The sequence below is a fragment of the Cavia porcellus genome, unplaced genomic scaffold (genome assembly GCF_034190915.1).
Source record: "Cavia porcellus strain 051 isolate PalLab524CR breed Dunkin Hartley unplaced genomic scaffold, mCavPor4.1 scaffold_13, whole genome shotgun sequence".
NCBI classification, from domain to species: domain Eukaryota; kingdom Metazoa; phylum Chordata; class Mammalia; order Rodentia; family Caviidae; genus Cavia; species Cavia porcellus.
In genome coordinates, this window is record NW_026947496.1 from 17,753,812 (window position 1) to 17,770,448 (window position 16,637).

At 39.1% G+C, this 16,637-nt stretch overlaps 2 protein-coding genes across 11 annotated transcripts in view; both read left to right on the forward strand.

Annotated features, from left to right (window-relative positions):
• Positions 1-16,637, forward strand: part of Phactr1 (phosphatase and actin regulator 1) — a 508,872-nt gene that overhangs the window by 343,228 nt on the left and 149,007 nt on the right. The gene's annotated exons all lie outside the window — the stretch shown is intronic.
• The window catches only part of LOC134478501 (ER membrane protein complex subunit 5-like), a 95,781-nt gene that overhangs the window by 40,751 nt on the left and 38,393 nt on the right, over positions 1-16,637 (forward strand). The window contains exon 1 of the mRNA XM_063259897.1: positions 1-16,637. This exon is cut by the window's left edge and continues 40,751 nt beyond it; it is cut by the window's right edge and continues 38,393 nt beyond it. The gene's annotated coding sequence lies outside the window, so the exon portion shown is untranslated.

Consider the following 16,637-nt stretch of genomic DNA (forward strand, 5'->3'; position numbering starts at 1 on the left):
GAGTTTTCAACCAGAATCATGGAAAGCATCAGGTTTGTAAAGCAAGGTATCTCTTTCTGTCTGTCTGTCTGTCTGTCTGTCTGTCTGTCTGTCTGTCTCCCTTGTATGTCTCATATCCCATAAGGGAGAAAAAACAATATCATACCCTTCCTCATTATTAAGTTCATGGCTCAGGCTCCCATACTGAAAGGCAGATTAACAAGCCTTAGAAACTTACCTTTAATACACGTTTTATGGACGTAGGCACCTTTGGAGATGAAGCACCAAAGAAAATGGAAAGGGCTGGGAATGTACCTCAGTGGTAGAATGTTCACCTAGTGTGCACAAAGCCCTGGGTTCCATCGTAGGACTGCAAACAAAATACAGACAGGGAAACTTGAACATTGCTAGTCATAGGTTTAAATGAAGAAGTGGATAATCACAAGGAAATACAATTTAAGAAAAGCATCTCCTTTAATGGTAATCACTTTTTGTCATATTTGCCAAACAGGATTATTGGCCTCAAATACCTCACCAACAGACACTCCTTGTGTGAGTAGTTAATTCCCAGTATTTGGTAAACAGTGTACCTATGGTAAGGGACTGAAGGACAAAAATTCTTTTACAGCTTCCTACCCACCTCCAAAATTCTATCTCCATACTCTAGCACCAGTTGATACATATTATATTTATTCAGCGATGCTTCTCCCAGTCCACAGTCCTGGTATCCTCATCCATCGGGTTCTCTAATTCCTGCTTTGTGAGCCAGCACATTTGGCTGTTGCTTTAGCAGAGTTGCCTTTATCAAACTGTGTGATTATCAGTTTCAGGAAATCCTTTCTCTAGGAAACCCAGCTGATCAATCAACAAGTAATTTACTGTGCAGCTGTAATTTGAACGAACACAAGATAAGCTTGATGCTTCAATCCTGCTCATACATCTAATTACATAGTGAGGCTGAGTTAATGAGGATAAAATACAGGCTCAAGAGAAAAGGAGATAATGCTGATTGTAGCGGCAATGATCCTAGTTTATTCACCCACTTCTTCCCACAGTTCAGTGCGCCCCAGGATCTCTTGAGAGTCTGGTTAGAACTCATGTTTTAGACCCTGTTCTTCAACCCTTCGGAAGCCGTACTTGGAATGTCTTAGGGCCAATAAATGTTCATTTCTACAGCATTCCAGGCGAAGCTGATATTGCTGGTCATTGCATGGACCTGGCTTAGTGTATCCCACAGCAAGTGCAGCCCACTCACAAAATTTTCCTCCCTTCTCATTTACCACTTTTGCAAAACATGATGTTAAAAGAAAGAGAAGAACCAGGGCTGGTGATGCACACCTATAATCACAGCTCCTCAAGAGGCTGAGACAAGAAGATAGGAAGTTCAAGATCAGCCAGGACAAGTGGAGAGCCCTGACTCAGAATACAGTCAATGGAGATGTTGTTCAGTGTGGAAATCCACACAGAAATTATCAATATGTGGGTGTTCCCGTTACCCTGACCTGATCATTACACGTTGTATATGTGTGAAAAATCACACTGTATTGTCATGTGTCATTTAAAAATAAATTTTAAAAATTTAAAAAGAGAGAGGGGAATCCAAGCTCCCCTAGTTGCTGCATTTGTAATCTTAGGTGAATAATTATCTACTATAAGCATTCTCATCTGGAAAAATGAAATAATCCCTATTCTCAGAGGACCTCGTTGGGTGAGATAATATCATAACTTCTTTAATAAGGACACTGGGACTTGGTGTATGGGGTTGATATCACCATGTGAAGAGATTTGGAAAATGTAGATAACAGGATGTAGCTCAGATGCGTAGCACTGCCGAGCATGCACAGTGCACAAGCTCCTGGCTTCTAGATAAAGGCTATAGAACAATATGCTTGATAAGTGCAGTGTGGGAGAAGGTTATCTTTTCCATGCAATATCCAATTATCTTTTTATTAAAAATAAAACCAGGCTGGGGATATAGCTCAGTGGCCTAAGTTCCTGCCTGGCAAGCGCAAGGTCCTGAGTTTGATTCCCTGTACCAAAAATTTTTTTAACTAATAAATAAGTAAACCAAGCCACTTTGAATATGGGTTGGGTGGAGGATAGCACCACCCCTTCTGCCCTCTAAAGCACGTGGGCCAGTTAAGCTGTTAACCCAGCCCCATAAAAGCATTTCTGGTTGGTGTTTGAATAGAAAGCCATTTTTCACAAACTGATTTTAATAAGCCGTTGGGGGTGGTCTGCAAACTCCTTGGAATTTCCAAGGGACATCTATGAAACAAAATATGACATGTGCCATTTTCTGTGTTGATGTTTTCCACGAAGGCCCAAAAGCAAGATTAGCTAGGCTTGCTGGGAATTTAGCACACATTAAGGCAAGAGCAAATATTCATTATATTCATTATTAGCAAGCACTCCCATTGAGAAGTCATACTAAGAATATTCTTGATAAAGCATTAAAAATTATTTTTTATTAAATTTCCACCTGTGAAAGTATATCTTTTTTTATTATTCTGCATAAGCAAATGGGAAGTACACGTAAAGCTTTTTTTGCCCATACAGTGTGTGATGGGTCCAAATCTGAAGAAAGGCTTTGTATGAGTTTGTGAGCTAAAGTAGCCACACTCTTTATGGAACACCATTTTTACTTGAAAGAGTGAGCAAGGAATTAACCATGGTTATCCAGACTTGAGAACGTAGTAGACATTTTCTCTAAAATGGAAGAAAGAGATCCCACAACTACAAGGAAGCCATTGATGTGGTTTTTGCCAAGGATAAAACTAAGCTTTCAAACACAAAGAGAAATTTACAAAATTTGTATGATCCACCATGAATCCAAAAGCACACTAGTGTCCATACATATCTAATGAGATCAATGGGCATGGTAAGGAACTTTTTGATACTGTAAAATGAAATGTGTCAACATTTGGAAGAAATTCCGAACTCAGAAAACCAATAGTTTCCAAATAATTAATTTGTGGCATCACAAAATACTTCATGTGAAAATATCCATTCAAGTGGAAGACAGACCAACCAATTCTGATATATCGGAATACAAAAAGTTCATTCATACTGATTTCACATTGAAAATGGCTTTACAGTAGTACTTGTACAGTTTTTTATCGTATCAAAGAAAAATGTTTTTAATTATCTGGAGAGATGATTAAAATATTCCTTCCTTTACCAGTTGCATATCTCTATGGCCTAGACATTCAGGCATCACAATATACTTCAGCAAATAGAATGCAGAGGTAGATGTTAAAATATAACTGCCTTCTGCTAAGCTAGAAGCTAAAGATGTTACTGAACTAGGCCTGTTTTGCTCACTGCATGGAATGCCACTCGCTTAAATGATGTGTATTGCAAAAAATGATATATTCATGAAGCAGCTAAATATGAGGAGATGGAGACATAAGTCTAAAGTCTGCCTTCTAAGGATAGGAGGTAGGAGATTCTATAAGATAAAGAAGCAAGGGGGTCTAAGGCATGGGGAAAAGTGAAGTAATAGGTGGCCTGCATATGTGTCGTCAAACTTCATGACTCTTCAAGGACTGCATGTACAGATAGATGCAGGCGGTCAGCTTTCCTGTTGTTGAAATGGAATCTTGATACCCACAATTTAAAGGAGAAGAGGTTACTTTGGGCTCATGGTTTCAGGGAGTGGTCAGCTACCTTTAAGGCAGAGACATCATGGCAGAAAGGAAAGCTGTTCAAGTCATGGCCACCAGGAAGCAGAGTGAATTCCAAAAAGCTCCAAAAGGCCAAGGGACAAATATAACCCCCGCATCCCACCCAGATAGATGGGCTCAGAAGTGTGCTTTGTTATTCCCTTAAACCAATCAACTTGACAGTCAAGATTCATCATCATATCAGAAAACGACAGCATTCACATACTCTGATGGTAGTTTTTGGCCCTGTGACATTAGAAGGTCCCCATCAGATGTTTGGGTGGGGCTATGCATAGAGACAGGAGTTTCCACCACTTTGAGATAGACAAAAACTGTGTCGAAATTTTGAAAAAACAACTGAAGTCAGAGGTATTACCTTCCACAAAGCTAATGGGAGTTCAGATCTTTCCTTGCTTAATGACTGAGTCCTATTCCTTTAACTAGGTCATTAAATGAATTGATTCTGAAATGAATTTTATATAGTATATGCATTACAATATTCAAAACAAAGAAATGGTCAAAGGAAACTCCAATTTGATGACTTTTTATTTGCATAGTTGTTACATGCAGTGCTGTAATACATAACAGAACATGAAACTACAGTACTGAACAGAACAATCAGCAGAAAGTATAGTATGTACATTCAAGGTATACTGTACAAAACACATTGAGGCTCTCTATAAACAAGATGTACAGAGCTGTGCAAAAAAAAAAAAAAAAAAAAAAAAGATGAGTGGTAATTCTGAGCAGTGGACAGTAAGTCCAGACAGTTGTTAAATGAGTAGGTTGTTAAACAAGAAATATATGTATATTGCTTATGTAGGTGACCTTTAGAATTAGGAGACAAGTAACCTTTAGAATTTAGTTAGACAAGTAACTAAAACTAGTTACCTACACTATTTAATCAGGTTTCCCAGAGACCAGCAAAATTATAAAAACCAATGTCATTCTTTTCACTATTTTAATGGCTATTTTAAACAAAATTATGTTATCTCTTGGGTGGTATAGGATAGCTGAGAACATATAGGTGAACTTTGAGCGTACAGCTCCAAATCATGCACTCAGAATGTGTTGGACGTGAACCTCAAGACAGTGGCTTGAGTGTTGACAGACTCCTTGTTGGTCCAAGCATTACATGGGCTGACCATGTTGGGGAGCTGTTGAAATCAAATTGTCTATTGAGGTGCAGAAAATATGGAGACAGAGTCTGAGCAGAGAGGAAAGAACAAGTCATCTTGAAGGGATAATTAGAAACTTCTGGAGCTCAAGGTGCGGTCCAGTGGTGTTACTTAAACCTATGAAGAGTTTACAGTGGAGACCCCCCACACACCCCCATCCACGAAGGATCTTTTCTGGGTCTAGTGAGATGCATAGAATGTCTGTTTCCCTGCTGTGTTCCTGCTCCCCCAGGTTTCCCTCGTTAGATTTCACAAAGGTCTTACTGGACATCTATTCTAGCTATCCCAGAAAGTCCCTGAACGCTGGCTTCCCCATCAGCCAGAGGTTACTTAACAAAATTGGGCTAACTGGGAACAGGCTTGTATGCTCACTGACCCAGAGTTTCACCCTCACAATTAGTAGCTTTTTTTGTATTGTTTTGTTTTGTTTTCCCTGCGGACAGGGCAATTGCCAAGTATTTAGCAATTGGCTTTTAACAAGCAGGGTCCAAGGAGCTATTGATTGGGCTGGAGGAAAAACAAGTACAATTAAGTTGCAAATAATCCTTAGAATTCAGCATTAACTGAATTGTTCTGCAGATTTATTAAAACCTGTCCCATTGGCTCACAGGTGTTAACTGGGTTTGGGGAGAAGGTCATTGACAGCATGAAACACCATGGCTCTGCAATTTGTACTGTTTTGTACTTAAGGGGAACCAAAACTCCAATGAGTAAAATTTGTAAATCCCCAGGGTAGGAACTGTAATTAGAAATGAAAGGCAAGGAGAATTTTAACATTTAACAGAATAGCCTGTTGATTCATGGCAATTACGCTGTGAATGATGGATATTTTGTAGTCAACAATGTTTGCCTTCTTTTGGGGGCTTTGAGACATCGTAGACCAACCAAAGTTATTGCCAAATGTGTTTTAAGTTTTAGGTAGACTGTGCAGGACCTGAGGGTGTATAGTTTCACCCTGGGAGAAAAAGACATTTCCATGCAGTTAGCAACAAAAAACGTTCTTATTTTGAAGAGCTTGCAAAACACCCTGGTGCGATAGCAGCATATACTGTGTTGAAAATGCATTTAATGTTATATTTTGTTATTCATATGCAAATCATGGCTCTTTCAGTGACCTCTAAAGTGACAGCTTGCATCCCCCGTTGCTTCCTTCCTGACCAGGCCACCTCTGTTCCAGTTTAAGCATTGTTCATGACCTTTGCAGTATAAGGCAGCCGTGCAATGCTATTTTGTTTCTTCATGGAATTAAAGAGGCTCAGCTTGCCTGGCCCTAATATGATTGGAATCCATTTTACGATACCATCACAACACAAGAGATAAATTTCTACTCGTTTCCACCTATTAAGGTTTGTCACAAATTCGGCTTGCAAGCATTTGAAATAAATTACTCCAGCCTGTTGGAAAAAGTGCCATGCTGTCAATTTTATTGCTTTTTTGGCAAGCATATGGGTGTTAAGCAGGAGATATAATTGGCGGCTTATTATAAATTAGACATGACCGCTACTAAAGACAAGATCTATACCAGCTTAGATACAGAACATCTGAGTTGCTTTCCAAGGAGAAACAGGAAAGATGCTGACAGCAAGACAGCAGAGGTTTGTTATGGTGAGAATTTGCAAGACTTTTGACAGCATTTAAGTGGGGATTACGTTTCTTTCTTAATAAATTGTACTAAAAATGACACGTGTGTTAACAATTTGAGGAACAACTAATATTTCCTTCATATCCTAATACTTGCAGTCATTTCTTGAGGTGAAAATTTCCCTTGCTAAAACATACTTGTAAAAGAAGGGAAAAGTGTTTTGGATAAGTAAAAATGTTTTGTTTTTATTTTGAACTTTTGTATTGAACTAATTTTAGACCTTAGTAAGAAAACAGGTCTCACACAAGTCACTAGGTTGCTAGGCTAGGTATGAACTTGCTGTTCTCCTGCCTCAGCCTCTCAGACCATGAAACTTAAGTTGTGCAGTTCCACACCCAGCTATTGTAAAAACCAAAACAAAACCCTTAATGGCTTTCCTTTTGATTCTAGAGTCCTTCTGTTAAAGTAAAATAAAGTGCTCTGATGAGTCCGGTAGAAGAGGTTGGTTTAAGAAACAGAAAAGTTTCAAAGAAAGCAGAAACAACAAGAAGCAGATTGGTCATTTGAAGGTTATTTTCCTTGCAAGGCGGAGAACAGACAGAGCAAGTAGAGATATAACTGATGGCTTAACTCCAGATTGATCACCTTTTGCAAGAGGATTAAGAACTTGTTTATCTTGCAGGTTGAAACTGGCCTCTTGTGGAAATTTGGCTGTTGTCTCCGTAATTATGATCTCTCCTGGAGGCCAGATAACTGTTTAGTTTGAACTTGAGTGAATTTTAACCTGCTCTGTGCTGGAGCTTAGCCCAAAACAGTGGCCTCCTGTGATTTTTATTTCATGTTTATTGTCCCAATGTCGGAATTTCACATAACACAGCACCATGGTCAGGAAGCCTGGACTAACGTTGGTGGTGTTTCAGTAACTAAACTATAGGCTTTAATAGAATTTCACCTAATTATCTGTTATTATTCTTTTTCTTTCCTTGTGTGGCTTTTCCCCCCTTTTCCTGGAATATTCTGTTGTTTTAAATGTTTTTCTTTTATTCCTGCAGTGTCTTCTTTATGGTAATATATTTTATTCTCAGTATATTTGTTAAACATTGTTTTTCTGTGAGTATCTCACTTTTGTCTTCCTTTTTGAATATGAGCTATGTATTCTCCAGACCTGCAACTTTGTTATCAGGAAATTTTCCCTTAGTTATTCACTGTATGAAACCCACAGTTTTCTGGATGCCCTGGTTTTGTTTTTTCGATGGTTGGGTCTGCATAATTCTAAATAAACCCAGTTTGAATGAAGATAGAATTCCAACCTATTTTCCATTCCAACAATTTTCATAAATGTTTGAAAATATTATTGTAGCTTTAAAGTGTTTTGAGATATCAGATTCACCTTGATCCTGACTCACATAGACACAAACTTTCTTCTTCTGAATAGTTGAGATACTTACTCTCTGTACCTCTCATGTTCTAGAATCTCAAAGGTGTACACTTTACTGTTTCTTCTAGTTGGTGTTTATCTGGTTCAGCTTTTCAATATAAACACCTATCCTTCAGCTCTGGGAAACTTCTTTTTAAATTTCATTCTGTTTGGTTTTCGCTGATCTCTCATTCTGGAACTTCTGTCAGTCAAATTCATTGAGTAATTTGATCTCTTTATTTTTTTCCTTTTATCTTGGTCTTTTGTTCCTGATTTATGCGATAATTTCTTGACTCTGTATTTTAACCCATATGCATAGCATTTTATTTTGGCAACCATTTTTAGAGAGCTGTTCTTCTCTGGTCCTTTTGCATAGCATACAGTTTATTTTATAAAAAGGACTTTATGACATTTTTAATTATATTTGTCATTAGAACCAATTTTTATATTTGTCATAATAGCCCTCTTTTATATAAGTATTTCCCCATCGGCCAGGCTTGGTGGCTCATCACCTGTAATCTCAACACTTGAGAGGCTGAGGCAGAAGGATCACCGTGAGTTTAAGATCAGCCTGGGCTACAAAATGAGTTCAAGGCCAGCTTGACCTGCATAGTGAGACCCTGTCTCAAAATTTAAAAAATTAAAAAAGAATTTCCTCTCAATTCCAGTAACCTCTAGTTCTGATTTATGTAAGTATTTTGGACTAGATTTTCTGAGGGGCCCCCGGTTACAAAGCAGTTTGACCTGAGATAAAGATATACTATAATGCATTGCTGAGGTTCCAGGAAGTGATAAAATTCTTCACTTCCTTCCATGAAGCAGCCACTGTAAAATCAAAATGCCTTATGCTGACACCTGAGTTGGACAAGTTTAGCAAAAAGAAAAAACTGTAAGAGGGTTGCTATGAATGTAAATACTGATCAAAGACAATAACAGAAGTAAATTTAAAAATTTTCATAAGAGGAGTTTTAAAAATGTAATCTAAATGGTTCATGAGCAAACTAATTAAGTCATAATGAAAATTTAAATATTTACAGCAAAAATAATTGAAAGACCACATATTAGAACTTGTGGGATAAAGGGAAATCCATGGCCTTTAGAGTTATATGAGAAAAGAACAAAAATTAAAATATCTAATTTCATAAACTAAGAGAAATAAAGGGTAAATCTATACGTAGCAGAAGAGATACCAAAGACACAGAAGCATATATTAATAAAGTAGAAAAATATACAATAGAACAACAAATAGAACCCTGGGTAAAAAAACCAAGAGAAAAAGTCAAAAGGACATAAAATATATAACAAATGAAAAAGATGACCAAGTTTAAGAAGACAATAAGATATACCACATAATTTATGTAGGTAATTTTAAATTTTAGATAAAATAAGTGCTTATCAGATTAAAATTCATCCATGAAGAAATAGAAACAAGTCTGTAAGCATTAAATAAGCTGATAACTCATAAAACTCATCAAAGAACATATCAAAAGTTTTAAAGCAAGTTTTATGAGACTTTCAAGAAACACACATTATAATTTTAACCCGCCTATTCCAGAAGAAGAGAAACCTCATTCTGTTAGATCTGGCTAATAATTCATATTAGTAAATTAAAGCAAAAAGTGTGAGTGCAGTCATTTTAGTAGACTCAGAAAAAATTATACAGTATTGCAAAACTAACACCTGCTCATGATGGGCATCAAAACCACTAGGAATTAAAATGATACTAAAAGCAACAACAACAACAACAACAAAAAAAAAAAAAAAAAACCCAGAGGTAACCATTATTTTTAATGCTGACATGTGAAAAAGCAGTTATAATTGGGAACAAAACAAAAATGACCACTATTCAGGCTCCTTTTGGGTTCTGTCCAGCATAGAACATCAAGAGAAGTGTATTACAACTATGAGGATTGGAAAGGAAGAGAAACTGTATTTGCTGATCATGTGATGGTTTAGGTAAGGAAAAAAAAATGAACACTGGAAGTTCTATAACATTATTAGAAATAGTAAAAATATTAGGCAAGGTAAGCTATGGATATCAAAAGTCAGCTCCAAATGAATAAGAAGCAGTAAAACTTCATCAGTTTTGGAAAAACAATATTTAGAAATGTGAAAAGAAAATATAAAGCTCTCCAAAAGCATTTCACTAACAGCCTTGAGCACAGAACTGCTCTCTGACCACATTGTGTGCTGGCAGCTTTTCTGTCTCTGTCTCTGTCTCTGTCTCTATCTCTCTCTCTCTCTCTTTCTTTCTCTCTCTCTCTGCTGGGAGTTCTATCTGGCTTAATACCAGAGAAGACTGACTGCAGTTCTTTTCTTTCAAAAACACCTTGTCCCTTGAGTCATCTCAGAGTTTTAGGTCTCTAGAGTGAGGAAGGAAGCATCTGGCCTGAGTCCATCCCCAGAGCTTTTGCTATCCAGATGTCCCTGGAGCAGCCCAGGATCTCACCAGGCCCAGGCACCTCCCTTCTGACTCTCCCAGAGCATACGGTTAAACTTGGTTTCCCTCAGGAAATTCTCTATGAGAGGACGGAACGATCAAGATACCATGAAAACAGAGAGGCAATATGTGCATACATAACAAGAAACCTTTTTGTCATATGATAAATTACCTCTGAAAATCAAGAATCAGCTGGTTGAGAGTTAGAAATCAATTTCTCTAGCTCAGTCCTCAGTCCACAAAAGAAGGAAGACACTTGTCAATATCTGTTGATATTCCTGGGTGCAAAACTTGGGACAAGGGAGGTGAAGGTGCTACTGTCATACAAATGAGTAGTCTAGGAATACTAATAATGTCCTTCTCTTTGGGGAACCCATGCATACAACCACAAATATTTAGTCTCAAAACATCATCACAATAATAACAGCTAAAATATACTGAGTACAACTTACTGAGCCCTTATTTAGCACCATGTTAAACTGCACACACATTCTCATGGAAATGATAACCACTCCTAGGCCAAGAAACTATTCTTATACCTCTTTACATATAAGAAAACTGAGATTTAGAAAGGTTAAAAATTACATAAAGTCAATCAGTGAATGTGGAATGTAAAGCTGGGATCCAAACTCATCTGTCTTTTAACCTGAATTCACCTATCACCCAAATTAAGGCCATGCTCTTGTTTTAGCTGCTGCTTCCTTTGGTTCTTATAGTTAAATGCTATCATGACTTCAGACAGACTTAGAACAGAACTGTGCTTATACTACTGGAGAACTTTCGAGCTGGAGACCTGTGTTTCTTTTATTTTACTTCTATCCAGTTCATCATAAAGTTACCTTCCTAAAGCTAGTTAAGGTCTGCATTAGTCAGCTTTCCATTACTATAACAAAATGCCAAGGTAATCCACTTAAAAAGAGGAAAGGTCTATTCTGGCTCATGGTTTCACAGGTTGCAGTCCATGATTCATTGGCCCAATTGCTTTCAGACCTGTGGCAAGGCAGCACATCAAAGCAGAGAGCATAAGGCAGAACAGAGCTGCTCACCCCATGTTTGGGAAATGAATGCGAGAGATGGGAAAGGGCTGGGTTCACTGTTGTCTTCAAGGACATGCCCTCAGTGACCATGGCTCTGCCTTTCAAAGTTTACTCCACCTTTCAATGTGGGACTAACCCTTTAATAAAGGGGCCTTGGGGGACATTCCAGATGTAACTACAGAAAGGTAGAACTAATGAGCTCCCCCCACCACCATATTCTCCCAAACACTTCCCCCCTTCCACCCTTTCTCCATTCCTTCCCCCCATTTCCTTATGCTCTTCTCCTTCCTATCTCTGTCTCTCTGTCTCTCTCTCTCTCTCTCTCTCTCTCTCTCTCTCTGTCATCAGCCTTTATTTCACCCCATTTTGTCACTCAGAAGGCCTTGCAAAACTGCACAAGACTTTCAGTGACAGTTTGTGTCAGCCTGAATGCAGAGCCTGAAACAAGGATATGGACGCAGGTTTATAATTTAGGAGCTGATCTCAGAAAACCAAAGTGTGGCTGCATCAAAGAAAATCCTCTGTAAAAGGCATGTGAGGCTGCTAAGCCATCAAACTGTGCGGCCAGGGCTCCCACCCCCTGCTCTCCACGCACACATTTCTAGGCCTCACTCGTCCTTGGGCTGATGAGAAAGGCCTTGGAGAAGATGCTAGAGGATGCAGAGAGCACCACATGCTTGAGAAGGAAACTTTTGGGGCACTGACTTAGTTATTTTTTACTTGCCGCTGAGACAAAATATCTGATGCTCTAAGTTGGGAAAGGAAAGGTTTATTTTTTACAGATTTTGGAGGTTTTAGTCTATATTTAGGTGACTCCAAGGCAGGGTGGCATGGCGGGGCCGCAGTTTATGGTGGCTGCAAACAGCAAGTGGAAACCAGCAAGAGAGCGAGACATGCCTTCTTCCTGCCATTACATCGCATCTTACAGAGCTGCCGTGGTGTGCAGTCAGGTTTCCAGAGACGTGTGGTGTGCTCTGACAAACTCTTCCTAACACATTAGTCCTCCACTTTTTTTTTTTTTTTTCAAAACAGTGCTGGAATTATTATCTTGGTCTTTTTTCTTCTATTTTCTGGGAAAATCTAATTGACAAGATGATCACTAAGGCTGCAGGTTGATAAGGCTTATAGTAAGCAACGAACTGGATTGAAACTGGATTTACACACATTTACTAGCTAGAAGTCAGTGTCACAAATCAGCATGGTGTGAAATGCCAGGGTGTATCCAGCATGATGGCTGCAGGCTTTCTCTCCCAGAGCAGGCCAAGAGCGAAAGGCACTGATCAAAATACAAATGTGACTTGAGAGCAAGGTGACATGAGGGGGTAGAAAACTGCTCGAGAGAACCTCTTATTTTGTTGTTTAAAAACTGAGCAAATAAACCAATGAACTAGCCAACCTTTGTTGAGTAGTACCATACATTAAGGCATTTAAGGCCACCTTGAAAGAAGGATAAAGTATTTTTAAAGCAGAATAATGTAGACTTAGGAAAAATAGAGAAAGTAGGTGGGAAGAACTTCATGAAAACCTTCTGGGCAGCTGGCAGTTTTTATTCCTTTTTTCCAGGTGGGGCTACATAGATACGCCCTTTTTAATAGGCAGTACATTCCTTGTTTATACTTTTTTGCAAGGCCATCCTATTTTACAGTGTAAGGAAATCTGAACTGCTAAAAGATTATTGTATAAAATTATGTTCAGGCTATGTGGATAAGGTATACACAAAACCTAACTGAATTTTTGTGATTTGGGTTCCATCCCCGAAGTGTCCCATTGTGTGTGGAAATATTCCAAAATTCCCCCCAAAATCTGAAACACTTTTGACCCCAGGCATTTCAAATAAAGGGCACTCAACTCAACCTGCAATGGTGAGAAACTTTTAAGCCCAAGTTTGACATTCTCCATAAACCACTCTATGAAGGACATGCCAGTGTTATTGTCCCTGTTACCACATGGAGGAATTCAAACAGACCACATTTCTCCTCCTGATCAAGTGTTTTATTGCTGGTACATGATAGGTTTTCTATTGAGACAGAATCATTTTCCGTGTTGGAGCAGGCCCAACGAAGGAAGACGCTCTGCAGCCTCTTAGATATTTAAAACCTAAGGGAAGTCTGTGCTGGCTCAGTCTTCACATAGTTGACCTTAGACCTGCAGAGCCTTAAAACCCAATGTCCCAAAGAGAAGAAGTCGGCAGCATGTTATGTCACAGCCGCGGACAGTCACCTGTAGAGCCCTGCTAGTTTCCCCAGTCCCTTGGATTTCCCTTTAAATTAAAAGTCACTGGTCATTTCCAGCAGCCAGGATGAGAGGCCAGGTGCTCTATCCTTAGCAGACCTCACTCAGGAAAGATGTCATGTTTAGTGGGTTCCAGGTTTGGTTTCAGTTAGTGTCATTTGTATCCTGTGGTAGGTCTGGTTGGTTCTTAAATCTTGGCTCATCTTCAGTACTTCTGTCATATAGGCATTTGTGGGAAACGGATGTTTATGAAGAATCTCAGAGAACTATTAATAAAGACTATTAAATATCAAGTTAAAATATGTCCTTAGCTCTTCAAAGGCTAAAATTTGAATCTCAATCACCATCTGACATGCTTGATTCAATCAAGTAAGTTTTAATAGGCACCTGCTTTGTGACTAGTTGATGCTTCACAAAAATGTACTTTCTGGTCATGAAGATGGGGTGTGCGCGACTGTGAGCACATTTTCTCGCTCAGGCTTTTAAAATGCATAGATGATCGTTTGGAGTAATTTATCTTGCAGTGGTAGCCTGCATGGATCTCATCATTTTCTCCTTCCATTCTGATCATCAGTGATGGTAGCGCGGCAGCATGCCCATGTGTCATCCCAGCCGTCATAATCTCTTTTCTTAGCCACCTTCTTTTCTACATTTCTTATTCACCCTTCTCATGTCTAGCACAGGACTCGGTACATGGCAAGCTCTCAACAGATATCTCAAATAAATTAATGCAATCAATGACTTGTCTATTCCACTCTGATTTTTATGACCAAGAGCATAATTTTAATACTCATGTTGAACAAGAATATCATGTGACTGTCTTCCTTAAACTAATAATACATCGTTCTCGGTGCCTGTCCCAGAAGTTTAAACAAAGCAAAACAAAAAGATTCAACATTCATCACGTTTCCACCACTGCATTAAAGATATCCAAAATACTTTGGAAATGGAAAAGTGAACTGAAGAAATTGATAGGTTCTCTCCTTCTTTTATTTTTACTGCCCAGAAGTGCTTTGGGCTCATGAACATGAAGTGAGATTGGCGTGTGCTTACCCAGTTATGCTTGGGCACTATGGCTTCCTTCAGTACCTTCAGAAAGACCAGAAGTTTGTCAGCCTCAGGAAAACTCAGAATGAAGAAACTACTAGCTTGTGAGGCTTGCCCAAATCCCAGGGGCCTAATAAATTCTTTTACAGCAACTCTATGAGCTCGTGCTGTGCTGTCAACCCAACCAGAGCCCTTTCTTGGATCAGTATGGCGCTGTGTAAAAGTCTCATTCTGGCAGAGTACTAGACTCATGCCATTGAGGCTATTTCTGCAATGCCCTGAGTCTCTGTTACCTCATCTGTAAAATAGGAAATGCAGTATTTATAATGATTTGTAACAATTAGGGTATCTGTGAATGGAAATTCATATTTTGCTTCCCTTTATTAGAGGGTTTACAAGAAACCTCCTCCCCTCCCTTTCCTCTCATCTCTTTTTTCTGTTTTTGTTTTTTCCTCTAACTTGCAGAGAACAGAATAAGATTTCTTTAAACCTCTTTTTCTCTCCAAGCATGCTTTTTAGGTGGCAAAAATAACAGATTAGGCTTTGGGTATGGTAAGAAAATCATCATACCTTTCAATAAAATACCCAGAGATCAGTATTGTGTCCTGCATTTATGAAAATTCATTGAAATTAATTTAACTGTCTGTATTGCTTTCCCATCACTGGAACAAAATGCCTGACACAAGGAAAGCAGTTTAATTTTAAGAGATGCTAGGTTTAATTTGGCTCACAGTTTTCAAGGGATTCATGCTTTCAAGGGATTCTGTCTCAAGAGAAAAGCCATGGTTGGCTGCTTCCAAGGCAGAAGCAAAATACTAGAAGGGTGCTGCAGAAAAAGCTCCTCTCTTCATGGCAGTCAGGAAACAGAGAGAGAAGAGAGGGTCAGGGACAAGAACACAGGTCACACTGTAGTGGCCTCCTTTTAATCAGGCCTAACAGCAAATCAGATCATGATCTTATTAGTGGACTAACCCACTGATGAGTATAGCTCCCTCAGGATCCAAGCATCTTCCAAACACATGAGATGTGTAGAGGCTGTTTTAAATCTACACCACAACAACTTCTAGCACATATTGGAAAACACCATTTGACTTCAGAATTTGAGATTTTTCATTTATAGAGTTTACCAAATGTATGATGTCAGTCACTTTTCTCATAATACACACTGTCCTGTTTAGTCTGTGCTATGGGTTAGATGTGGTCTGCTCCCCAGATGTTCATGTCCTGGAAGCTTGTTCCTCAGTGTGGTGGTGGTAAGGTGGTGGAACACAATAAGTGGTTAGATAATTAGGGGTGCTCCTCTCAGAAAGAAAGTTAATGATAGCTCACAGAGTGAGTTAATCCCTGAGAGAATGGGTTGTTTTAAAGAAGGGAGTCTGACCCCAGAATTTGACTTCCTGTTACACCATGTGATCTCTTCCATACCTCCTCCTGCCATCCATTACTAGAGCCTCACCAAGAGCTGAACAGATGCCAGTGCCAGCCCTTAAACTTCCAAACCTGTGAGCTAAATAAACCTCTTTTCTTTATAAATACCCAAGCTCAGGTGTTTTATAAAAGCAGAAGAAAATAAATTAACATAGCGCTGAAGTGAGTTTCCCCTAACTTAGAGGGAAAAAGTACTATAAATTGTACAAAGTGAGCCAATGGAAGCCTTTAGAGCCCCAGCTGGTCCAAGATATGTGCTGGTGAATAACTCCCGGGGCTCCCAGACCCTGCAGCTGCAGTTCCCAGTTGGTTGTTTCTCCATGTCTGCTCCCAACATGAGACTTGGACCTTTGTATGTGATGGTGGTGTGTGAGCCATGGCCTCCACTGATCCTTTAAGTGCAGGGTCTGGGTCACACTGAGCAGGTTCACAGCTTGCTGAAGATTCAGCCCCTTTGATCACTAAGGAACAGTTTCAGCAGAACAAGTGTTTTCATGAGAAAGCTGATATGCTTTCTAATTTTTCCCACTCGCCCTTGTTCTTGTTATCTCTGAAAAATCCAAAGTTGAGAAAGCCCAAGTAGTAAAGCAGGCTGCCAAATGTCTCTCCTTGCCTGGAAAACACCCAAGACA